This window comes from Anopheles stephensi, chromosome 2 (genome assembly GCF_013141755.1).
Source record: "Anopheles stephensi strain Indian chromosome 2, UCI_ANSTEP_V1.0, whole genome shotgun sequence".
In the NCBI taxonomy this organism is placed as follows: domain Eukaryota; kingdom Metazoa; phylum Arthropoda; class Insecta; order Diptera; family Culicidae; genus Anopheles; species Anopheles stephensi.
The window spans coordinates 69,731,263-69,758,479 of NC_050202.1; the positions used below are offsets into that span (position 1 = coordinate 69,731,263).

General features: G+C 47.3%; 1 protein-coding gene across 7 annotated transcripts in view; it reads right to left on the reverse strand.

The window, feature by feature from the left end:
• The window catches only part of LOC118504564 (homeobox protein homothorax), a 173,177-nt gene that overhangs the window by 22,521 nt on the left and 123,439 nt on the right, over window positions 1-27,217 (reverse strand). The window lies entirely within an intron of this gene.

Sequence of the window (27,217 nt, forward strand, 5' to 3'; positions counted from 1 at the left end):
TATTGTGCTTTACGTATGAACGCGCTTATGGGGGGGATTATTCTAATCGTAGTAAAAGGGTGTAATATTTAGTGTGACAAACGTAGTCTAACATAGAATTAGAACGGTATGATATGTACGTAACATTTTCTTGAAGTCCTTCTTTTTTGAATAATGTTGTAGAGCTATTACTTCATTTGGATCTCCACCACGTGCATTTAACGCTTTGAATCCTCTCTTGAACATGGTAATGAAATAGTACGAAAAGTTGCAATGTAATATTCGTTCTAACGTTAAACAATCGCCTAGGCACAATTCTTCTGACATAGCAACTCTTCTCTTTTATCCATCCATATGTAGTTTGTGCGCGTGTGTGTATCAAATCGTCGTTTCCGATCCGCAAGATCCTCTCCTCTTTCCAACAAGTCATCGGTCAAAGTAAAGCCCTAAGAGCAGCCCACCCGAACCGAAGTCAGTTAGTTCTTCTAAACATCTGGTTAAAATCGATTACTCATTGTTCGATTTATCACGCCTGCTTGAATGCATCGACCCTTTGCCCGAGCACAAGTGGTGTTACCGCTGTTGCTAATGGGAATTTTCGTTCTCTTCAGTCTTCAAAGCCCACGCGGGCGAAGGCCTAGAATATCGCCACATTTAAATTGTAACGAGTTTTGAGCATCGCCACGGTCGGTCGGTCGGTGCTTCCAGCGTTTGGCATAAAACGATGGCCACTGGCATATGCTGTTAAACCGATCGCGAAAAGATCGATCCGACGGTCGTGCATCCGTGCAGCGCCGACTTTCATGTGTGATTCGCGGTCGTTGCGTGAAGTTGCAAATGGAAAACCCGGGGCGTACCGGACGCACACGGGAGAATAATAAAAAGGATTGTGTGCTGTGTTTGTGTCTCAGATCACAGAGACACAGATCACAGGGGGAAAGCCGCCCAGCAGCACCAGCAGTACTCATGGCCGTTGGTCGGCAAGAACCGAAACAAGTGATTACAAAATGGTGTATTTTTGGTCACAAAGAACGCGAAAAAAAAAAACTCAAACGAAACGCGGAAAACCGCGGCCGGCGGGATGATGGAAAAACGCATAAACGCCAAAAAATAATGAAGCAAGAAAACTGGCGTGCTTTGAAGAGTGCGCCGGACTTTTCTCCGTTTGGTGTGTCTTTGCGCTTAAGGTTTATTGCTGCGATTTAATTTTCCGTTTTTGTTTCGTCGGAATCGAATCTCCGGTGTATCGGGGGGGCCCAGAAGACTATTGGGTTTATTTCCCTTTTGCACCAACAAACACCACAGCCACAGACCCACACCTCGGGCACGTTTAATAATCTTCATTTTCGTGGAACTGTGGGTCGGCTTGTTTTGTTGTTGCTGTTGTTGGTCGAGATCAGTCGAAAAATGTGTCGTTTTCGGTCCGATACAACGAATCTGAATGTTGCCCGATCCGGAGAAACAATTCAAAATCGAACATCAAGATGTGTGTACTCGCGGCTAAACAACAACAACCAAACCAAAGGCCGATGTGATGGTGGCGCGAGTGTTGGAAAAGAAAACTACTCCACCGGGCGGCGAGGCACAGTAGATGTGCTCGTGGTGTTGTAACAAATTTTCCAACCATTAAGGTCTCGGTGAGCTCGGAAAATCAGAACGGTTTTTGACAATTTCCGCGAAGTGACGATCGCCCGTTTTGACGTGCTCGCTCTCGCTGCCTTGATGATCGTTTGACGCACCACCTAAAACGCTGTGTAAGTGTAGAAAATGCGTGGAAAACGATCGCCATCGATGGTTGAGATTTAAAAATAGGACCGTCTTCCCTGTTACGTCCCGTCCCGGTTACCGAATGGGGTGGGTCACAGTGTTAAAAGCGTTTTTCCACGGCAAGGGAAAAAGAAAATCCCGCTCCTGTTCATTTCGGAGTTTTTCTTGTGATTGGAGAGTGCCTTCGACACAACCACGGTTTTCCGCTTTCATTTTCAACAACAAAGCAATGAAAACATTCACAACTCAATCGTTTTGCCGGCCGGTTTTCTTCGGGCGCCCACCGGAACCACGTGTCACATGGGCCTTACCCAACTCACCCAACCCATTGAACCCCCTCCCAGCATCCAGCATTGGCACAGGAAATGGTCGCTTGTGTTTTTAAGTAATATTTTCCACCAAAGTGTCCATCTCTCGCATCGTTGCTGCTGGTGTATTTTTCTTTCCCGGGTTAGCTTTTGCTTCGTTTTCCTTTTTTCTTTTCCTCCCCCGTCGCTGGTTTCTTCTTTTATTGATTCTCCTTCTATTTGTAACTCTTTGAGGAAACGCTAATGTTAGTGGTGATCATGGGCAAACATTATTGTTTAATTTGCCCGGCAATAAACAAATCCATTTCCAGCGCTCACAGTGCAGAGTGGAGGGGGTTTTTTTGGGAGATGAAAATTTCTGAACGAAGACCGCCACGGGGTTTTCTTGATGGCGACGCGCGCTTGTGTCAGAGTCTTTCTGTCGGTTGCAATATTTGATCGTGCCTTCCGTTCGCCATTAGCCAGCGTTTTTGGAGAAATTAATAAAAATCGTTCCTTTAAAGCCCGGAACCGGAAGTACGGCCATTTGTGGAGCAGCAAGCGTGTAGCTGTCTCGCGATTGAGGGTGATTTAATTTTTCCTTCCTGTTTTTCAGACCAATCCCTCTCATTTTCCTCCACACCACTGACAGACAGACAGTGTGTTGTGCGTTATGTTTTGATAGTAAATCAGCATCCGTAGTAAGGAGCAGCGGAAGTGTTTGGGATGCTTACTCCCATTTTCCAGTGTAAGTGTTTTCCAGCCGTTTTCACCCACAAGACAATCGGGATCGGATGTGGCAGCTAATCGCTTAGATTGGCAATTTTCGGGTTGCAAAAAATCAACCAAATTGGAACGATTTTTATGGTGCTTCCCATCAGAGCAAAACCTTGGTACATCGACGATAATAATTGGATGGAACATTTTAATGGTAAAAAATTGTCTCCGCCGCCCGGTGTTGCTGGTGCCGGTTCTAAAATAACACACTTCGAAGGAAAGTGAATGGAAAGCGAGAGTATGTGGTATGGGAAAAACCCGGTGAAAACTCCCGAAACCAATATCCAAAGCCTTGTCGTCGCGTTATATGTTATGGAAATTTGTTAAACCTGTGCCCTTCTTTCTACCCGGGGACAATTATTTCTCGCGTCTCGTGCCTCATCACCTTTATATTTATACCGGCCGAAGCGAGCATGTGTAGCAAATTTCATTGTGAGGGGAAAACAAATTTTCACTACCGCGAAGAAAAAGATACATTTTTTTTCATACCGCAGTTAACGAAGGGTGTCCCCATGAGGGAGCACCGAGGTTTCAACACGAAGCCGTCGAAATTCTCCGAAGAAATTGATGTAATTTTTATGGAAAGTGTACTCCCCGAAGGAAAAGCACGGTGGGGCGTATGTGAGTGAAAGAATTTAATCAAATTCCTTTTCGCACACACATCACCCACGTGCCGCCGGGGGAAGCAACTTTGCGTGAAGATTATAATAATGGCGGGCGGTTGTTTCAGTCTAATCTTGCGTTGCAAAACTCAGCTACGTTCTTAAGTTTTCCTTTCGCCAACTTTGCTCATATGGCACATTTCCCGAGAGGAAGAGGTTTCTTAGATGGTTTCCCTACCCACACCAAGGTGTGCGCGAGTTTGAAAATTTGTTAATCAGCTTGCGATTTGCGCTATCTGATGCGTAACGTATACACGGAACGTGAACGCTCTTTCAGGCAGCCGTTGAAACTCGAGCCGACGGCGAAAACATTAACCGGTGGAAAAGTTTCGCTGAAAACGGAAACAAAACACGAATTAAGTCGCACCGGTTGTACACCGGTGTGTTTCGCCAGCGATGCCAAATTCTGGATGGCCAGGTTTTCGCGCAAGTCCACGGGAAGGAAGTTCGGCTTTGCCGTACAATATTATTTTAGCCCCATGAAACCTTGAAGCGGAAGAGTGCATCAGGTGGAGACGGGTGAGGAGCGAAATTATGCTGAGGAATATTACTATTATGCGGCAGGCCCAAGCCATCATCAAACCTTAGAACGGGGCACATATGCCCCTGGCCAAAAACGACGGACTCTTACCGACGGACTAGGCAAACAATTCATTTAGCCTTTGTTTTTGTGTGCCCGGCGCAAAAAAAAGATGACGGGGGGTTTTCGGTTCTTTTTGTTGTTGGTAATATTCGTTTGAACTATTTTTTTTTCGTTCCCCCTTTCGTATGTGTCCACAACACATACACCCCCGCATAAAACAAGAGCAAAACAAAAAACTTACGGCCAATCCCTGTATTCTAATTGGGGGAGGAAGTTTTCTTTGACAGTGGTGGCTCACAGTGTTTTGAGCGAAACACAGCAACGGGTCCACCGTCACACACACACGGCACGGGAACCATTTTGAGCGATTTTTCGAATGGTAAAATGGGGAACTAAACAACGGGCCAAATAAAACAAGAACAAAAAACGGCCGGGTAGAGTGAAAATAAAAAAAAAACTAACGCAACCAACCAACCAATAATGGCACGGCTCTGTGGCCCCCGTCGGTGATTCCATCAAGTGTGAGAGAACGAGGAGTTCAAGAACCAAACCAACCTCTGCCCACACTCCCACACCACCAGCCTGCGTCACAATTGCCCGTGTGTTTAAGGCAAAATTAGAAGAAGGCAGCAAACAACCAACTCTTCATCACACACACACACACACACACACACACACACACACACACATTCTGGTGGTGCGTTCCTAGTCGCCGGTCCTCGGGAATGTTCTGCGCGGTGCTGATGAAATAAAAACCAGAATCGAATAGCAATAATAACAGCACTAATAACATGCAGCAAACACACACACACACACAAGGGCCAAGGGAAATCGGACGGGCATAAGGAAACAAGAGCAGCCGGAGACTCCCCACCTGCTCCTCCACTCCAGGGCGAACCTCCAATTCCGAAAAGAAGAATATAATCAGGCACACACAACACAACCGAAAGGCACAAATGCTAATTTCTGAACACACAGAGCCTGCCCCCCCCCCCCTGAAAAGCCCCCTGGGGAAGGGGTGAGTCTCGGAGAGAAAGAAGGTGGAGGAAAAAGAGGTAACCAAACGAAACGGAAATTCAACGTGAAACTGAAACTCTGCAACCCCGTCAAAGTAAAGCACACGAGCGTTCTGGCGTTTCTACCGTGATGATATGGAAAAAGGATACACGGGTTATTGCGGCCAGGATCCTCGAATCGGCATCGGAGCAGCTGTTGTGGGCGTTTTTTGTTATGTGTGTGCGTTTGTTATGTGGGGAGGGCTCACCTAGAATTCGCGTGGCTTCAAAGATGAAGGACGCGTCTCCTGATGGAAATTGCGATTACAACGCCAATCGTTTCCAATTGACTGTACATATACATGTAGACTCGATCTCAGCAAGTGTGATCGTTCACCAATCGATCGACTCGGCGAAGAGCCTCTCAATAGCAAGAGGCGCAAATATCACAAATCAAAGAAATCAATCTGATAAGCGTACGGGAGTAGTAACCGTGGTAAACAAACAAACCATCCCCCAAGTCTCCCTAGCTCGCGCGAACTGTTTTCGGAGCAATTGGTGCGACCCTGTTTACCGGATATGGTGAGCGCCGCGACCCTTGAGAAAATGAATGACCGACGTGTCACACAACTATGGTGCTTTCTTCTTGTCTGAAAGATACACAAGAGAGGAGACTGTATCTAAACGATTCCCTTCCCTCTCACCTCAAAGTAGGAGAAACTTATTGGAAAGTTTTCGAACCGTTCAACTGGGCTTTGACACTTTTTGGCCGGAAAGTTGAGAAAACGATAAAGACACCGATGGCCATAAGTCAGCGTTATAAGGGAGAGACCCTGAGGGAGGCACGATGAACTGATACGCACTGCAAGATAGCAACATTTGAGAAGCAGCAGCAGCAGCAGTGATCAGTGCGTGGAAAAAGTTGGAAAAAATACACTGTCCGCGCACAAACAAACAAACTTTAACACTTACTTCATCGAATCGCACCCGGTGAGCCTCGTGTTCCCCCTCAAGCTTGTCAAACTTAAATCTTGTCGAAGAGAGGAGGTGGGGAGGGGGCGGGGAATGATGGGTGGATAGGTAGCCATCCTTTGGCAGTCAATCTTGCGCGAGTTATCAGTAAAGAGAGATGGTAAAGGACCGAGAGACGACCAAAAAAATAACTCCACACTTCGGCTGATGTCCACGATTGGAGCGTCTGGAGTGATGGACGTGACCAAGAGTGGGTGATAAATGGCGGAGGAACGGCAAGCATCCACCAGCCTCTCCTCCAAAGTCACCACCCATTTCGAAAATATTGTCCAAAATTGATTACCTTTTGGGCGCGTGAACAGCACCCCAACAGTGCACGGGGTCTTTAGTTTCTGTATACATTTTTAGAGTTGATTTTATTTGTTCATTAATGTGCTCTCCCATCACACCTTTGCAGAAGCGTGGGATCTTTCGATTCTGCTGTTATCTCCAGCTGCCTGAGCCGTAAAGGTAATAGTTGCAGTGGAGGGAAAAAAAAAACACCGAAACATACTAAAATGGTTGGAATTTTTCAGACTCCGTCAATATCCGACGGGGATTTCGCTTTTTTATGACGAGCCAACAAAAAAAAAATCACCTCACAAAGGTCGTCAGCTCGTTTGCCCTTTTTTTGGGAGGGAGGTTGTCTAACGTAGGGATTCCGAATTTTGATTGAAACCTTGGGCGAGATAGACCGGCGCGATATGCGCGCGTCCCTCAGCACTCAGTACCGGCTAACGTTTTGCGCCGTTTGACGTTTCGTCTGAAATGGGATATGTAGTAGTCGGTGCTCGGTCAGCGTTCAACAATTTCCCTGGGCCGTGCGGCGGAAGGACTTTACGTGCCGCGGAATCGGTGGAGGCATTAATCATTTTTGAGCATTTCACTCGTCCGTAAAGTGTTTTTTGGAGCCCCATGGTTACTCCACCGTGTGTGTGCCCATAGACACGAGCCAAAACAAACGAGATGTACGAGACCACGGGAGCAAGTCGGTATGGGATTGGAAGTTTTTAAGTTAAAAATCTTCTCCTAGCTGAACGCGTCTCGTCACAGCAGGTGGGGTAGTTGGGTGAGAGGGAAGTTATTTGGGATTGCGGAAAGTTTTGAAATAACTATTAGACGTTGAAGTTACGCGGCTGAGACAGAAGGGACCAGCGCTGCGAACGGGGTGTCCTTCCATTCCAGAGCCGGCGGAGCGAAGGCGAGGGTTAATACGGCAGAGCTCTCAAACACCTTTCTGATGTGGCATCATTTTTGTGTTAGCATGGGATTTGTTTTTTTTTTGTTTTCCTGAGGCTAAAACCCATCCATTGCCGAATGTTACGACTGGTTTCGTTTCGTGGGTTCGAAATGAAAAATCCTTTACACTAGCGCATTTGAGCAGACAGTGTGTACCACACGGCATAAGGACGCCTTGTGATGTGAACACATGGAGCCACCGTAAGCAGGCGGCGAGTAAGAAATAAACTAAACCTCCAAATCTTTACGAAAGAAACCTGTCCCGGGTCCAGGGTGTCGCATGCGTTGTTACCTTTGTGTGTGTGTGTGCCTTGGCTCCCAATCCCATCTTAACTTTGGGCAAAAATTCTTCCTCGATCCTTTCGACGCTGGTCGACGATTCACCCGCCCGGGCCATTATGCGCACCTGGGTTCAGCGGGCAAGCATAGCGAGCGCCGGTGTGAGCCGTGCATATTAGATTGAAGAATTTACACCACCAACCGTATCCGACCTTAAGAGGACGCTGCAGATATACCCTTTATCTCGGGTGTTAGTTTGCCCGGCCGGAGGCCCGGGTTGTGTGGCAGTGACCAAAATTTGTTGGCATATAAACTATGTGATAATGGTCGTTTTGTCGTTCGTTTTCGTTCTGCCATGTCTGGGATTGTCTGTAACGCCGGCGAGCTCTAGTTTTGCAGCAAACCTTTTTCTTTTCCTTTTTTTTTGTGCGGGGGGTTTTGGAGCTAGGATTTTCTTCTCAATCTCTTGGGCGCGTGTCTCCCTATAAGCTGAAGCTATTTTCACTGTCCCCTTGGTTTTCGCTGAGAACTGTTGGAAAAGTTCATTACATTGCAAAACGAACGCAGCAGATACCCGGGTGCCTGCGGTATGTTTGGAGGATTTGTTTCCTTATTAAGAAGTTTTTGGGCAGCTATTCGTACGGTGAGCTCTCAAATGAGATTGCACACCGTTGGTTGGTAAAAAAGTCCTTAAAGTCCTCCAAGGTTTCGTTTGCTCTCGTTGCTGCTTTCGCACTCGCCCAACTCAAACCTCCCGAAACTCGCACGAATCACAATCAATTTCAATGTAAGTTTGTGCAAACCCTTGTATATGTTGTTATTTCTGGGCGACTTACAAATTCGCTATGGTGTAATGCTTTTTTTAGGCGCAAAAGTTGCTGTAAAATGTGATTTAGCAGACAGCAGAAGGTGAAGTGTGTCTCTGGAATCGGACAGAAAATCGTGTTGTCAAGTCAGGGTGGTAACAAGAACAAAAAAATAGAAGCTTCAATAATGGTAGAATAAAACCAGATGCAACCGATCATCTACGATCGTGTCTCTTGAGGTATAGTCGCCAGTAACGCAGAGCCCAGAGTGGTGTGTAATAATAATTTTCGTACCGTGTAAAATTCTGTAATTAATTCGGATGACAAGTGACGTTGATGGTACCACAAGGAACCCTTCTCTTGAGTCCTTGCATCCCGAGCGAGGAAAGAAGTGTGTGAGCAGTCTTTTAAATTAATATTGACACGGAACGAAAAAGCTGGCCGTTCGTGTTGTTTTTTTCGCCAACCCGAGGATCGCATTATTGCCAATATGTGTCGCCGTACCAGGCGACATTAATGCGACGCTTGGGCTCGTTTTGCGTGTGGCACAGCACTCGCTGCATATCGAATGCTTATGGACGGGCGGACCTAAAAATAAAATGCAACCAGGAACGTGTACTGTGTACGGTACGGACGAGAGTTGTCACGAGTCCCGTGTGTACGCTTAAGCGCATCCGCGCGATCATCAGGCACCGGGGATCGAGGCACATAAAGATCGGGAAAAATTAACCAAACTCCATCCGGGAAAGGAAGTAGAAGAAAACAGAAAAGCAATCATTTAAAAACTACAAGCAAAATATACAGAAGTGGCCAGGAAAAGGGAAAATAGGAGGGAAGTGGACGCGAAAAGAAAAACAGGCAGCAGGAAGAGCGAACCATGTTCGAGTGTTATCCATATTTGCATGCTGTATTAATTGTCGTTCTGTAATTTACCAAACCAACGAGCGACACGCGTGATTCGCGATGACAGCGTGCAGTAGGCCGGCGCGCCGCCTTGGCGACCGTGCTGGTGATATTTCGCGGTTTACACCGTGTGATCGAAATGTTCGCCTGCCTACGCGAAACCTGGGCGAGAGGCGCGCGCGCGCGCCCGCGAAATCCAATGGGCGGCGGCAAGAATTTGTTTCCGGGCGTGCTGAGTTGCTGGTTTCGGTGCCCAACAGTCTTATCGTTTCGGAGTTACGGAATTTTCGAACTCGCTCTCTCTCCCTCTCTGTGCCCTCGCTGTTGGATGCAATATGTGTGTGCTTTACAACATTTTTCATGTGCATATGTCAATTTCGTCTTGTCCTTGTGACTTGGGCCTCCTCGCTTCAGTATCACAATTGGGAGGCGGTTTTTTTAGGTTGTAAGAGGTTTATATATACAAAAAAAGAAAGGTTGAAGGTAAGATTTTTCCTTGGCCCTCTACCGAAAAGCCGACGGGTTGAGAAATGGGGGGGAAAATTTTTGGTGAAATTTTTAACCTCACAAAATGTGTTCGGTATATAGCTTTTTTTTTTGCTTGACGCAAGACCAACGTTTTTTTTTTTGGTTCGTCCTCGCATTTCTTCGGCTCTCGAATCCCGTCTACCTTCTTGCGTGCGCCGGTAAGAAATGGTACATTGGGGAAAAATAATTCTCTTTTTTAAGGTTGTTGTCATCCGCCACCGGGCTCTGAGGGTTCGGATCGCCTACATTTCGCCGGGTATGCGCTTGTCCTCGCCATCGTAGACGTTGTCGTCCCAGTCGTCAATTAATTCAACTGTGACGGTGTTAATGGAATGGATTTTGCAGACAATAAAAAAAAAAACTTCCCGAAAACAACAAGAAATCGGAACGAAATCAAGTACCTTAAAGTTGTGTGTTCCTAGTCGTGTTTTTTGTTGGTTTTATTTTTATGTTTACCGTCGCCATTTGCTTTCCTTTTGCTGCTACCGTTTTTTTTTGTTGCCCGCAAATGGCCGTTACAGTGGGCATCGGAATGGTACCCAAGTGTGTCCTTTCGAGTCTTCTCCATCTCCAAGACGCACACAATATCCAACGTTGGATGCAGGACGTCCAAGGCACTGGAGGCTTTTGGAAGGATTTTGTTGTTTTCAAATCAAATCCAGAATCCCCGGTTACGACGTCGAGTGGTCGTCGTCTGGGTGTGGGTTGTTGGTGGTAAACATTAAGTGTATTGAAAATTACCTTGTGAGGGATGTTTTGCTCCAGTCTCATTGTTGTTTTTTTTATATGTAGGGCAAAGTATTGTTTCCTCCGTCGTTGGTTTCGAATTGATTTTGAGCCTATCTGGTGGCGGATGCTTTTTGCGCGTTTGCAGACTTCTGATGTCATTACAGCAAAATGAACCGAAAACGGCGCAGATATCAATTGGAACGTGGCAATATAATCGCCACCGTGATTGGGCGATTTGAGGCGTCCTCCGGGAGGTAGAATTCCCTTGGAAAACATCTCCCGCCATAAGCGCACACTTGAGGAACGCCCGCGAGGGTAGCAGGAGCATCACTTTGTGGCTTTTCAATGGACTATTGTCTTCCCATTATCTTGCTGCAAGATACCGGGAGAGAGAGACCGTGGTGCAGTCATCCTTTCCACCAAAGCCTCTATGTTTACGGTCGAGAATGATATCTCGCTTCATCTTAAGCCACGCTTTGCGCAATAGCTGATACGGATAACTGGTCTCTAGTTGTTCATTGATAGAAGAGTCCAGATGAGGAAAAACAAAAACTCCGAAGCATGCAACAAAGAAAAAAAAGCTAAAGAAACTCCATCTCAAGTGGTAGTGAATGTTTGTGAGATAATTTAAATCATACCATCAACCCCAGGTGCTGACAGTTTCCGAATGCACCCTTCAGCGCTTTGAAATTATCTCGAATGCATCAGCAATCGGCAAGGAAGGTCTGCTAAACTGAACGTCTTACAGCGCACAGAACCGCACACAATGTTCATTTGTTACACCAGATGAATGTAATCCTGTAATTGCCATCGGCCATTGTCATTAGATGCATGAGCTATTGACCGCCATTTAGTTTCGCTCCGAACGGTACGTAGGTTCCGATTTTACCAGACCAGGGGGACATCCTCGGGCCGGTGGACGAAATTAAACACGTAAAAGATGTCTAATCAAAAAAAAATCCAGTCTTCCGATCCAATATTACGGCGTACCCCCGTTTCTTGAGGGACGGTGCCGTACCTTACCGTTTCCCGGCTCCGGGCCGGTTCCGTGCGGTCAATCAAAACAAATTGTAATAACGGTTTATGGCGATTGCGCCAAGGATTTAGCGTAACGAAATTTACTGCCAATTGCTTTTCGATCCTCCGAGAAGCAGCGGGGGCAAGGTAAAGATCCTACCAGTGTCCTTCCGTGCCTGTGGGGTAGGAAAAACCTCGAAAAGAAAAGAATTGCCCATCGTATGTGTGTGTGTGTGTTTGGCCAGGGGAGGAAAACGATGATTTAAAAAGCAATTTCCTTCGGACTTTTTGCTGCGCTCTCGGTGTAGCGCGTGCCTAGTGATGTCCTTTTCGGTGTCCACGGCAAGCGAAACTTTCCCCAGCGTTGGAAAGGAACCAACCTTTACCGAGTAGAGGAAAATGTGATTGTATGATAAAAATGGATACGCCAGCAGCGAAAGAATGTGCAAACGGTTCTCATCCGCCGGTCCGAAAAATGTTATTACAGATTATTCGGATGAGATTTCGCCCGGCCCGGATGGTGGAAGGTTGACTTCAGTTTCGGGCGGGTTTGCCTTTTCCCTTATTCACGAAAGCATTAAATGCTTTACGCAAACGAATGCTCGGAAAATGATCTGTGCATTGTTGATAGGGCGAATGAAGGGGGGGGGGGGGGGCATAGCAAATTCACCCTGAGTCTCACACAGTTTGGAGGAAAGATTGGAGGCCTTCGTCTGCGACCAAGAGAAAGAAAAAGGTTCATAATAGCAAAATGGTTGTATGAAAGAAAAATTCCATTTTACTGTGCTTTGCAAGCATCCAGACACACACACTTAAAATGGTCAACGTGCTCACAAGTAGCTACCGTGAAGAGTCCTGAGAGTCCTGTACACAGAGGAGTACAATTTCTTGTGCCGCAAGAAAAACAAATCCTCTCACTCGTCCGTTTGTCGCATCGCCAATCCATTGGACAGCTACTAGAGCTCTGCGCACTGTTGATATTTGTTGACGGTTTTTGCTGCTTTGCCGTGGCATTTTCCCAACCCTGTCCTGAGCCGGGAGACATCATCCCAAGCACCACTGGACGGAGCCGGGGCCGGACTTTTGCCACAAGAACAAAGGCCTCTGTGTTGGCTGTCGGGCCGGTTGGTTTGCATGTCCTTCTGGCAATGCTGGGACGGTTTTGCTCTTAAATCATTGCTCCAGGTGACGCGCAAACGCGCTCGAGAGCCCTGGCCTCGCCCAACCACTATTTCCGAACGGATGATGCAAAATGTGTAACGAAACATGACCGATCCGATAACGCAGGTACCGGTGTACGGTGGCGGCGGGAAGGAATCGGAAAGGTTGGAGATTGGGAAGCGAAAAGAAGGGAAACAAAAACACCGCTGGGTGGGCCCTTCTCTAGGGGTCATCGTCGTTGTAATAACGATGGTCAGTCTCAAATGTCTTCCCTGCTCCGTATTACCGGTACCAACTCGGGAACGGTTGTCACTCGAGTCGGCCTCGAGTCGCATTCAAACAATCGGGAGGGTGGACATACACACACACGCACACCTTGATCCCGGGTCCACAGTATGAAGTGCCCGTGTAAAAAGGCATTCGGCGTTCGAGACCGTATTTCTTGCCTTTCTTCGAACCCCCTGCGGTGCGTGCTTTTTTTTACACTGGGCAAAGGCAGCGACTACTTGAGGCTTTGCTCTCGAACAAATGTGGCACCGGTGCCTTCGTATCGACCATATAGTGACCGACACGGACGTACGGTCCCAGCTAGCCGCCGAGCACAAGAACGCGGCCAATGTCTGTGATGTCTGTGGGTCCCGGTCCCGACGCAGGGACAGATTCACTCAAAACTGCCTCATTTCATCCCATTTCGTTCCACCGGTGAGGCAGCGCGCGCGGGCACCGATAATTCGATAAGGTCGGTCCGGTCGGAGCCATTTTCGGGACGATACGCATGGCATCAGAAATAGGTAATAGCGGGTTGACACATAACGCAAACGAAAACCCCGAAGAATGGGGGCCCCCTGGACGGGTGCCACAAGATGGATGAGGATAATCCGGTCAATGCGTCTTTGCCCTTTTCTCCGTTTTATTTCTTCACCAACGACGCGCAGAGCAAAGCAGATCTTCGACCTTTTGGAAGATGTCGATGCGTAAAAGGCAGGCATATTACTGCCCCTGGGTCCTGGATACTGTCCCCATCGGGGTTTTCGAGCGGACCAACACCGCCGCCTTTCAAGCCAAAAACGGAGCACGGGGAGAAAGCCGGGAACACCTAACATCTCAAATGATGTTAAACGATCGTCGAATTCGTCGCGAGTCCCGGCTTTCGTGTCCCGACCCCGGGTGTGTGTCTCTGTGCAGAGCGTGGTTCCGGACTGCGGGGTGCCATATGCCCGGTGTTGATTGCATCATTTTAAGGGTTTGTTTTGAAAGGCGAAGGCGAGGCGAGGCGAAGAAATTGATGAATTTTTGTAATGGATTCTCTAAAGGTTCGTTAAGATTGTGCTAATGAGACAGAAGCGCTGTGGGGAGGCATCAGTTTGCATGTTGAATCGTTCTCTTCACAACATCCGGAGAGTGTGTGTGTGCGTAGTATAATTGCGGAGCGGAGCTTTTATCGCAATTGATTATGCTAAGAGATGCATCTTCCCAATTCCTCGAGGGATCACGGTGTCTTCAATGTTTTTAAAATTATTTTCCAAAAACATCCTCTCGGCAATGATAATGGTATTCTAATAGGAAGTCTTTCCATAGCTCCTAAGTAAACCGGAGTGACCGGAGATACGATCGTGGACAACTTAAATGAAGGAACAGACCTCATAAGCAATAGGACAGAAGTTACGGTTCCAGCAGAAAATGAAACGAAAAGCGAAGTTCGCGGACAAACGGACACACGGGCACAAAAACCGAAAGTAACGAAATGCAAAATTAATCTATATGCTAATTATAATTTGCTACACACCAGAGCACAACTTCACCACGTCCCCCCCCACGGAGGACAAGAACGGACGATCGTGAATGAAGAAGTAGCACCGATGGCAGGCCACAACAACAGTTCCTTTGGCTATTACAATAAAAAAACTCGACTCACACACACACACACACACACACACACACACACACACACACACACACACGGGAGAGCACTCACAGAGTACAGTGAAGTTGCAAACGTTGGAGCTGGCGAGCCACGAACGCCTGGAGTCGCGGCCGAGGCACATTGCACAAGAAATGCACATCGCATTTTAATTTGGCATTATCTGTATCATATTCGGTCCGCGCGAAACGATTTTGTTTTAAATGTCTTCAAAAAGGGGGGGGGGGGGGGTGGGGGGGCACACAAAACCCAAGACATATCGTGGTTATTTTTTTCTTCTGCTTTTCGTCTGTCACACTCGTTGAATGCACTTTGCGCGGTAGCAGGCTACGCAAGTGGCACGGAGCCTTTTGTTTTGTTCATTTGCCAATTCGGAGTCCGCGAAGTTGTCGATGGATTGGTTTCATTTTATTCCTTAACCACAACTGTTTAGGCTTTTTACCTGTTCGCTCCTCCTTAGAATTCATAATTATTTTGTGTGTGAGGTATGCGCCCGGCAAAACGAGTGCATCAGAGTGCAACGCGGCAAACGCATAAGTCAATCGGAAAGGCAGAAGGGGGCCCGCACACACAAGCCTTCTCCAGGGGTTTTCGCGGCACCTGGTGTGCTGCACCGTCGCCGGGGTCTCTCCATTTTTATGTCATTTGAGTGAGCATTAAAGGTGGATGTGTTATTCGTGCACGATGCGTATGCTTGCACTCGAGGAATTCAATTCCCAGCCCCGAACCCGCGGGCACTGGAAGCGGAAAGCCGCAAAAGCCGGTGCACCAGAAGGAAGAAGGCATTTTATTCTCTCATTATACGTTCGGCGAGCGTGGCGGCACGTCCACCGGGAGGGGAGGCCCGGTTTTAGGTGGATTTTGCCACCACAAAAAACACATTTCGACGCTCCATTACGTGGCGCGCAATGAAGGTGGCGATGGCGAAACGGGCGCGCACACTTCAATCAACCCCTTAAAGGAGTATCACCCCGGGGACAGACGCGAAATTGCTTAGCGGCAGGGCACGTTTGCATATAGATGGGTTTCGCTGGTTGGAAGAAAAGAATACAAAGTTTAAATGCCAGCAGGAAACGTATGCATCTCTTGATTAGTTGAGTTTGACGATCCTCGGGAAGCGAGGACCCAGACAGCAGCGAACAAATCTTTGCTCCACCAGCGGGAAGCAGGAAGGTTCCGATTGTGCATTTTAAATATTATACCAACTTCAGCTTGCAAATAACGCGCAAACGAACAAATCAGAGTTCACACGCAGCGCCACGATCTACAACAACAAAGCTTGAACACACACCGGATCAGATCGGAAATAATCCGACGATGCTCATGTGGCCAGCTTACGGCCAACGGGTGTTGTTTTGCATCGTGTTTTGCGGATGCAATCGAGCACCTAGAGAGATGGTACTTGTGGACGGTGGTACTTTTCTGCCTCATACAGGTCAGGTGCACAGTAGATCCAGCGTTGCACCATGCGCACCACCAAACTAGAACTCAATTAAAGTGTGGTCAGGAAAATCCAGAGCACGACCACGTGCAAAACGATCGCCAAAGAGGTGCATCAGCCAGTGTACTTGGAGAAGCACGGATGATTATTATTTCCGTGTTTATTTTCCACCCGTCGTGGTGTGCAACGACCCGTGCTTGCTTTTGCTTTATTTTCGTCGATCGACGAAGTTGTGGCCGCGATTGGCCAAATCGATTGGTCGGCCACGCATTGTGTTTGTTTTTTCGATGGGCCCTTTCGGTTCGCCACGGCCAGCCCGGAACGTGCAGCAGACTTGGTGGTGTGGCGGACCGTGAAAACCCCGTCGGCGGTGGTATAATGGGTCTCGCATTGCAACACCAATTGCAGCAGACGAAATGTGCAATATGACGGGGGTAAAGGAAACGAATACGTTGTCGCGATGATCGTTAAGCCGCGAGGCGCTAATAGGGTTGCCATTTTCGAGCGAGCGATCGAATCGCGATCGCGCGTCTTCGTAATGGTGGTTCGAGTTTTTCGTTTCGTTTAACAATATTTATCTCTTTAAAGCGCGTCCATCGAGAAGAGGCAGAAGCACGCCTGGGAAGGAAAGGGCGTAGAGGAGCTGATGGCTATTAAGCAAAATCATACCCCAGTTAATCGCCTTTGCATCAATAAATTACAGGTTATTTTATGATTCATCCAATCGAAGAAATTATTTCGATTCAAACTGCTCTGTTAGGAAGCTAAGCGAGAAAGAGTGAGAGAGAAACAAATGCGGCTAACAGAAATCCCAGCACACCACGCCACAGTGTGCAGTCTGTCATTTGGGAGTGATTCCTATAATTATAATTTGTTATAGTAGAGCTTTTTCGAGCTGGCTCTACCCTATCGATCGACGACGAGTGTAGCTCGCGGACACATAAATCAACCGACCGCTCCAGGTTTTGGGACACCTGTTTTCGGTTAGAGCGAGGGTTTTGATTAAGCTTAAATGCAGTCCTCTCTAATTTTGCTTGTCTAAAGAACGACCTAAAAGAGATCATTAAAAATTAGTGGAATAAATTAGCGCGTGCCTGTTTATTTGAATACACGTGCAGAATAATGAGCTATTTATAATGGTGTGTGTGTGTGTGTGTGTGGAATGCACTACTCATGTTGATTGTTTTCTACCAGATACAATGTGTATTTAATTTAGTTTTTTTTATTGAAACAAGAAGAGGCATAAAATTGTCTATTTAGCGATTCGCGCGCTCCGGCCGTCAAATGCAGCTTGCCCATTGTATGCGCATCAAAAATCAATTTTAAAAGAATGAAACAACATGAATGGAAAGGCCCTTGTTCATTCAGTGCAAGAAATCGATCGAACTACAACCTAGCGATGATTTGGCACTGATGTTTAACCCGGGAGGAAAAGCGTGGAAGAGGGCCAGTACCTTTCAAAAACCCGCGAGTTTGTAAAAGCCTACACACTTCTGGGTACGGTTTGGGGGAAAATCGATTAAATTTCCACCCCGTGGCCGAATGAGCAAAGAAAAAAAAGGAGGAAAAACCAAATTCATGCCTTCCCCCGATGTGTTGTGGTTCCAACAAACACAAAGGAGTGCCATTCTTTTGCTGCTTGGCGCTCTCTATTTAGCCCTGCTTCTTCCTGGTGTTAGTCGGCTGGCTGGCTGGCCAGTAGAAGTGTGGGATGAATGATTGGCAATTTACGCCGTACCGTTTTATCGCTTTTTCCGTTGGTGTGTGTGTGTGTGGTGCGATTTGGCGAAAAAGCGATTTATTTCCATGGCTTTAAAGGCAATTTCAACACCCGGCCCCGACCAGGGAAAACAGGGTGGGAAAAGAGGGCGCACTGCATCATGAAAAGATTCAATCGATTGAAAATGGAGAAGACAGAAGACAGTGTTTGTGGGCTGGCTGCCGACCCGATGGAATAATTTGCGGCCACACGGTTTGCTGCAAAAAAAAAAGCCAAAGTAATATGCATACATAGTTGAGCATGGCGTGTGTGTGTGCGGTATGGCATTTTCTTCCAAAAGACCCTACGGTGATTTCTTTACCATCGGAAAAAAGTTCAATCTTTTCTCACGTGATTAAGAAGCATGGCTAGTGCATGCCATGTGAAAAGAACTCCAGCATAAAATGGGAACCAATCTTGGCCGATTCTCATGCCATAGTCTCCACTTTCCAAGGGAGCCTCCAAAGTCTCCTATTTGCGCGGGAAAATAGGTATTTTTCATTTCAAAATTTACGACCAACTGATCTGGGCGCACCATCTGATGGACGAATGGACTTGCTCACGAACCCTAGGGTAGTGGTGGGATCGTGTGGTTCGTGTGGCTCATAATCATCATTACATAGTTTTTACGGGCACGAGATACTGAAAGGGGCCTTTTTCAAATGTCTCGCTCGGTCGTGTCTCGGCTGTGTGACACGTCGCTCGACTACGATCGAACCGTCAGAAGCCATTTTCCGGTCGATCAGAGATCACACGGATCCTTCGGCGATCGTAACTGCGACGCGATCTACGTGATCCCTACCCATGATCAGCTGCCTGATTTCCCTGATCGACTGTCGGTTGTCGGTGCATTCCACGGTTGGATCGCTGCAAATAATGCTGATTAATGAAACGAATCATTTAAACAGTCACATTTGTAGCGTTGAGGTCCCGCTCTCGCTCTTTGCTTGCAATTAGAGATCGAGCTGTAAGTAAAAGGGAAGGTCCGTAGGATCTCGGTACATGGTTGGGATACAAAAAAATAAATAATCGTTTAGAGCTGCCGTGTGGTGGCGCCAGCCTGCGAAAGGAACCTGCCCCCGAGTGCAAATGCACTCACAACCCGAGACACCGACGAAGTGCAATGTACTAGGATTTAGAAATTAACCGTGATGCATTCCACCCCGACCGTGAACTGCCCGTCCCGAGGAAGCGAAGCCTACTCTAAGCCGAGCTGTGCCTAGATGAGGGCAGAAAAAGAAAAGGATTTACAAATGCCAACACAACAGCAGCACGGCGGTCAAATCGTTTAGCGAAACCTGTTTCGTTTTAATGGTCAAAAATAAATCTTTCCACCCCGGAGCGGAATGTCTTCATAGGTGTGTGCCAATGCCCACTTGCGCACATGATGATGCATCACCGACGAGGGCAGTGTGGTGCTGTGTGGTGAGGCCAGGAAACACGGCTACTGTTGCAGCTGCATGATGCGCTCCGGTTTTTGGGGTGGCCCAACGGCGGGAGGTAGCGGCGAGATAGTTGGCGAAACGAAATAAGATATTAGCAAATACCGTCCAGATAATCAATGCCAATCACGGCGCGTTTTAGGTACCGGGAATTGGATTTCTTCGTTTTGCGCCGTTATTGGTAGAAAATGGGGTAAACCATTTAAGTAGCTCTCAGATGCAAATCAACGGTCGTATCGAGCGGCCACATACACACACACAGTCGAATGATGGTCGCTTAGCCGCAAAACGATACATCATTACCAAGGCATGGTGACGATCCACGTTGTATATTAGCTGGAGTGGAGGAGGGCCCCTGCTCAATGAACCTCGGCCGCGATTTACCCAGCTCTCTCCACCGAAGTTGTAATACTTTTTTTTCTTACGACCAGTCTTTGTTTTCTACTCATTTTCGTGGGAGGTTTGTGCGATCTTTGCCCTGTGGTGACCACTCTGCTTTGATGGGTTTCCATATTTCAACATTTACAACTCTTTCGAAGCGTTCCGCCGCTCGGGCATCTGTTCTCGTGCGGGTGGGCCCCAAGGGAGAACTCCCGTCCACTGGGGCTGAGTTTTTTTCACTTGCTTTTGCATGGTGGACACTAAACCTATAAAACCAGCGTTTAACCGATTCGTTTAAAGTGTAAAAGAATGAATGAAAATAAGGTTTAACCAAGGAAAGCAATAAAGCAAACAGAAAAAAATGAAACATTTTTGCTGTACGCGACTTCGTCCGGGCGGCTCAACTGTTCGGGACACGGAACTATAAAGTCTCAAAAACGTGCCACCGTGATTTATGTATATTGCGCACTGTATTTCCGCCCAACTCTTCACCGTCACTCAACCCTTCTTTGAGGTGATGCTCTTCCTTCGCTTCGGTTGTTGCGCGTCCCGCGTTATCGTGTTGGGTGAATGTAATTGGAAATTTTTACAAGCGAGAAAAAAAGCAAAACGGAAACCACACACAGGTATCGTGTGATGGGTTTTTGTTTTGCTTTTGCACCCCGAAAAGGGGTTTTTGTAAATAGGCAAAGCAGTAGAAGCTCAATCGGTTCGTTTCGAGATAACGAGACCCGGGGTAATGTAGCTAGAACATGAAAACCATTGTGAAGTAATTTCGATCGTTTTTCGGTTTCACTATACCGAGCTAGGTGCGCTGCTGCTTCTTAAGCTTCCTGCGGCTTTCCGCTGACACGCGTGCGTTTCACCACGCGGCAAAAATGGAACGGAAATGAAATCGTTCTTTTCGTCCTGCGGGGCCGCCATTGAGTTTCCTTGGAATAACACCACGCCGGCCACATTGGTTTATCTGGCAAGCGAAATCACCTTACCGGGTCCCCATCGGCATCGAGGTCTTTCGTTGTTTTGCTTTTTTTCTTCGGTTGCTCGATGATAAAATGCAGAAAGGACGAAATAAGAAATTAAAAACCAACCGGGAAACGCGGCGAAAGGAATCAAAGATAGGATAGCTGTTGACAAGAATTAATGAACGGAAGCGCATTTAACACACACACACACACACAACACGCACTACAAATGAAGCAAAAAAATAAAACAAATGGACGGAATATACTGGGAGGGCCGGGCCCTACAATGAAGGTCTAAAGTTAGCTTCATTCTCTGTCGCGCCCCGATGAATGGAAGGAATCGGTTTGCAATTGACAAAACGCAAACGCCAAACGGTGCAAAGGGTTTTTGGCCGGGTCGAGAAAATTTTCAAAGGGGGAAAAAGACAAGATGATCAAAACGCGTAAAAAAAAAACAAAACAACAAACAAAACCTTAAAAACAAGAGACGACACAAAAAAAAACAACAAACAAGCAAAAGCGATTCATTTTATCCCATCGGGTAGCCTGGGAGAGCAGCAGATTGAATTGATGAATGAGTTCTTTAGGGAAAAATGCGAACGCCAAAGGATAAAACAAAAAAGCCCTTCCAAGGCAGTGAGTTAAGAACAATAAAATGAAGTACAAGAGGAAGAATAAAACGAGAACACGCACACACAAAGCAATGATAAAACAAAAAAGCAAAAAAAGGGCCTACGCCGGAACGACGGAAATGCTTAACCTGGTTGGAAAATTCAACAGCATCCTGGTTGGTAGAGCGTTTGCAGCGAGGGCTTTTTTTCCTGAGACAATCGCTCCGATTGTGAAGAAGAAGCAAAAGGGAAAAGAGGCCGGGGTTGGCAGATTGAAAAAGAAAGGACAAAAAGGCTTCCGGGGGACCTGCGACTGTTGTTTGCCGATCGCCAATTTGAGACGCGAGCGCGAGCGCACACTCGCTGCAAGCCCATTTTTCCCCTCCCGTGTCGTTTTGTCGCATGGAATCAATTTCTCCAATTTAGGGAGCAACCCGCAGGAAGAAGAACAGCAAAAACTCACAAATAAAACCGGGATCTCTCGGAGCAGAGAGTGCCGATCGTTTTGTTGGCCGAAAAATAGTCCAAAGGATGCCGCGCACCGAGCTGTGCCCCGAGTCGTAAGCGATCCTCGACGTTGCGATTCAGACAGACCGAAGTCAAGGTGCACGATTGTTCTCATGGTTGGTCGTCTGGAGTGTGTAGCTGAGGACGCTGATGATTGTATCATTGTATCATTGCCCCGTCAGCTTCTGTTGTTGGGAAGGCCCCCGGCTAAATGCCTCTACGATCGCAAGGGCTCGCCGTTTCGGTAGATTTTAATGTGGACTTTGTTTTACCGTCGCGAGAGCTGTCTTCGGGTTTCGGCCCGGTACGGTGAAAAAGACTGATGCACCAATGCACCCACCTGCTGCTGCTTTCGGCTACAGAAATGCTGCTCAATTGCATCAGGATCGTTTCTCACATCCATCGTACACTAAATAAGGGCATTGTTTAACGTTTTGCCCGGGATTCGCGAGACGGTGGCGCAACAACCGCCTTGAAGGAAACGATTCTTACACACAAGCTAGACGCGTTTTTGCAGCGATATAGGAAGGTACAAAAAAAAAACACCAGAGACATCAGTCCGACAGTTTGCCTTTTGATCGGGTCGGTTTTGTTGGAGAATTGCTCCAAGGAGTTTTGGAGGGTTTTTCGCCCATTTTCAAAGAACTCATTTGCAACGGGAATCATCAATACGCTTCTCGGCCGAACGTCGTATTTGTTGGAAATTGGAGCAACCTGAGAGACATACGAGGAAACCTTGAGTAAGCCATCTAGAATCTCTTAAGGAGAGGAAAAAAACAGTCACCAAAACCTGACGCCCTAATCGGAGACACATTTGAGTTTTGCTGCTATTATGTTGATTGTGCCCGAGAATTGCTTTACCGCCGTAACGACAAACTGGGAAACAAAAAACCGCGAATAAAAGGACACGCCCGTGGGCATGGCAAGGATATTGCGTGCCTATTGTTTGTGTGTCGTTGTACCTTTTGTGCCTTTTCATTGCTCTCGGTAAACAATCCGCCCACGGGATGTTCAGGGAGTGCCCTCGGAAGATAAGGGAGATGGAGTGGGTCGGTTCGGCCAGATCCATTACCCCAGAAGGCCAGACGGCTGTTTGGTACGCTGTTGGTGCGAAAATGGTGGGTTCGGTTGGTGTATACGTTACATGAAGCTGGTGGTTTTTTGGTGCGGGAAAATTCGAATAAACTAGATTTGCATCACAAGAAAAACACATCACCAAGAGTGTTCGTCTGGCGGGTAGGAACGAACAAGGATGAGATGAGCAAAGCGGATGTTCGATTCGAGGTCTATCAGTGCATTTTTGGCACATTCTCGTCTAGGACCAGGCTCCGGCAAGCGAAGTGTGCAGACGAACAAATGAACGTTTTAATCCAATTCGACAACTCGAAAGGGCGTCGTAAGTGGTTTTGCTGATACTACACCGGTGATTCTATTAATGCATTATGCTGTTGGATGTTTGCTTAGCGTTTTTTGTAGGCATTTTTTTTTATTTTCGTTCGTTGTTGTCTGTTTTGTGGTGTGGTAACAGAATCGAACTAAGAAATGTGAGCTAAGATAACACATCAGGCTCTCATAAAAAAACTCTCCGAACTGCCAAGTGCATAAATTAAAGCACGATGTCCCGAAACAAGGGGGAGAAAGTTGTCAAGTCCATCACCAACGGGTGATATGATGAACTGGTAGCAAATGCAAATAGGGTTTTTTGGGTCTGTGTGTGTGTGTGTGTTGCTAATGAAACTGAACAAAACATAGCGCACAAACAAAAGGTCGGAAAATCTACTCCCGGCAACATGATATAGTCTTTAAAACGACAAGGAAAAGCGCATCATCCCTTTTATGAAAACCTTCCCTCGGGCAATCGTACCGCAACACTGGTTTGCATAAATTCAGGCGCTAGAATAGGACGTTTGCTTTCCCTCAACGCGCGCGCTCGAAACGCAAGATGAGTTTACCCGTGATTAATTCAAACGATCCGGTGCCGAGCGCCCTTGGTCTGCCGAAATGACATTACAAATGATGTGATTAAACGATTTAGAGATAATAAAATTTGAAAAGATCTCATTAAAGCGGAGTCACAATTGTATGGTGTGGCTGCCTGGGTGTAGAAAAGTCGCGAGAGTGTTTGGGCAGTTGGGACGTCCGAGGTTTGCAGTGGGCCAGAAGGGAAAGACTTGCCAAATGATTCGTTGTTCGTGTGACAAAAAAAAAACCCGCCCGATAGATCCATAAAACTCGGTGACGACCAATCTTTCGACGATCGATTAGCCCAGTGTTGAGCGGGGGACACACAGCAGGGTAAAACGTGGCACTATGATTGTTTTATGCAGCAATATACCACCGGCGTCGTCCGGGACCGGCCGATTACCACCGAGTCGTTCACAGCCCCAGATTAATACCTTCATTCGGGCCGCCCGTCACCACGCATCACTCGGCGGGAACTGTTTTGGTCGATCTTGGGTTGCTTCGATGCTTGGAATCGTTTTATTGCCCCAGCACGATATCGAACGAGGCGGCACGACGGTACGAGTACGTTGTAAAGGGATATCCATTGTAAAAAAAAAACACTCACCATCTGCAAAAGGAGAAACAACAGAGAGAAAGAAAGAGAGAAAAAAGGTAATAGTGATTAGTGATTGCACAAAGCCAATAGAACGATATCAATAAATGTGTTCGCTGGGAAGGGGCTGTGTGTGTGTGTGTGGTGGGAACAAAAGGACTGGGTGGGGGAGAGGAACAAGGCAATATCGTTTATGTTAATCATGATCATCATTATCATCATCGTTGGCGTCATTGACGCAATCGACAGGCGACGCAGGTTACGATTGAATATGGCAAAACAGACATAAACTTTATCTCTTTCGCAACGGCCCATCCGAGTTTTTCCCCGTGTAACCCAACGCACCGCGGCTGGTGCTATCGGATGGGAAAATTAGCATCCCGCATTCCGGGGTTTTGGGGTGATAAGAAATTGAACGGAAAATCAAACCCGGCGCGTGAAACGGGAAGGCAAAATTTTTACACACCTCAACAACCGCAACCCGATTGCCATTACGTTATCACACATTCGAAGGGGCTCTCGTTGGTGGTGAAGGGTCGGGGGGGAGTTGGGGGAGCATGTAGGGACGGAAGTTGACACGACGGAAATGATGGTTAGAATACCGCCCTATCTATTATCGACCATCTTAAGCGTGGCACTACACTGCACAATGGAATACGCAGAAAGCTTCTGCCTGGCAAGTCAAGACCGCCATTATTGAGAGGATCCTTTGAGTGCTGATGGCAACATGGCGATAATGATGATGTGGTTTCAATTTTCCTTTCCGCTATTAAACCGCACACCCTCAAACACACACTCTCCTTCCGCGGCCCTACAGTTCCGGGCAAGATATTATCCTTCCGAGACACTCAACTCCCACGATCTTTCAATATCCCAACGCGCACAAATCCCCCATTGGCCATTGTCGGTGGTTGCGGTCTGATCCTTTTTTTTCTTGTCTGATAGCGACCGGTCGTGATGAATAAAATGTGTGCTATACGGTTCTTCTCCAAGCTTAAGCATCAATGCGACACCGCGCGACCACGACCTCTGGATGGGTAAACGCTTCACACACACACAGTACGTGAACTGCGGGCCGCAGATTTCGGCCATAAAAAAAGCTGTTAAAAATTTATGCTCTCCGAATGTTTACGAGCCCGATGATTGATAAACTGGACCATTTAGGATGTGCTGACCGCGAAGGACGAATGGGTCGTGATGATGGTGCTCTTGTGGTATTATTTAGCTGATACCACCTTCCGTTCCCGGTTTACTGCTGGTTGTTGTCACTGGGTCGCTGTCTGGTAAGTTGATGCGGCGATGAGATTTTTACAGCCTTCTGGTCGCCTTTTTTCCGGCGGACACAAACTTTGTGTGGCCAGGGTGTGTTGAGGGTGTTACAAAATAACAAGCAGACAGTGATGCTGTTGCCTCTTGTGGAGTGCACTTCGACACCGGCAATGCTGGTTGTGGAATTTGGGCGCGATTGAAGGGGATGTTTTACGACCCTGGCGGCTTTGGTATCGAAAGGAAGGAAGAAAAAAAAACCTCGAGAAAGATGCAAGACATCTGTTGAACAGTGTGCTCAGCAACACCCAGCAAGCGAGCGAGAGGAAACCGCAGCTTAGGGTAAAAGAATAAAATACAATCCCGGCTACCGGGAAGGATCTCGCATCCTGTGGTCACACCAAGCGGCCACGTCCAAGTTCATTGATAATAAGATAAAAGTATTTAACAGCAATAACAATAGGGTACTGCGACGGGGCGATGCAACTCCTCGACCTCGGGGGTTGTCGGGTTTTCGTTCGCCGCCGAGCACAGAAGGTCATAAAAAGGCTTCCCTTTTACATCTTTGGCCGCATGAGGGCGCAAGTGACTGATGCTGCTGCTATCGGCGGAGATGTCGGGTGAAACAATTGACACCATTCCGGTGATTACGGTTGCGTTGAAATGGGAGTTGAATAGTTTAAGTCGTCGGAAGGGACAAAAAATAGACGAGTTTGGACGGTTGAAGGAATGGACCATCATTCTCCACGTTCGCTAAAGCCTTTTTATACCCATCATTACCGGAATGATTGGATGAGTGAAGGGTCATGAGTTTGACGAAGAATATAGGGAGAAGTTACGCACGGTTGGTATGGTTCTTATGGCAGGACTCCCAAGACATGACGTGCGTTATTTCGAACCTCAAGCCGAACCGCTCGAACGCACTACCGATTCAGCTGCCCAGTGGTGGATGATTAACAAGATCCATTTAAATGAAATAATAATGGACGACGAGTGCTTACGATAATTTTCGGCACTGAACAATTCCCGATAATTTTAGGATCTCTGCCTCGAAACTTCTCCCGGGAGCCCGACGTTTAACTTTCAACCTCCGGGCCCCAGCTGCCCAGACATCGCAGGCTCGTGGATCAGCGGACATTTAAGGCTTCTAATTTTCCATTGTGCTGGTTTCTTTGCTATTGAATTGGTACGAAATCAATTTCGAACCCTATTCACTGGTGATCTATCGAATAAAATTGTTTCGCGTCGATCGTTAAAGGTATTCCTTCGTCCATCGGTCAAATGCACGATGAAGAGCTCAGCTTGTACGGCTCCAGTCGCTTTCCTATGCTTTCCCAATGCATGACGCGTACCGTAGCAACAAACGATGGCAACTGGTGCGAAGAAGGTCTCTTTACGAATAAAAAGCCCGAGAAGAAAAACGCACTTTGGCGCTCTATGACTACGTTCGTACGGTTTCGGACGGATCGGACCAGCGCGACTCCCAGCGACGACTACGGCCTAACCGTACCGGCCGCAAACGAGTGTGAATAATTGCTTTTCAATTATACAAGATCATCAAAACTAATAGCCGTGCCTATTGTCGAACGGGGGGGGGGCGAACGGGGCCTACATTTTTAGCCGGGGAAGAGAACCCGGGTACGG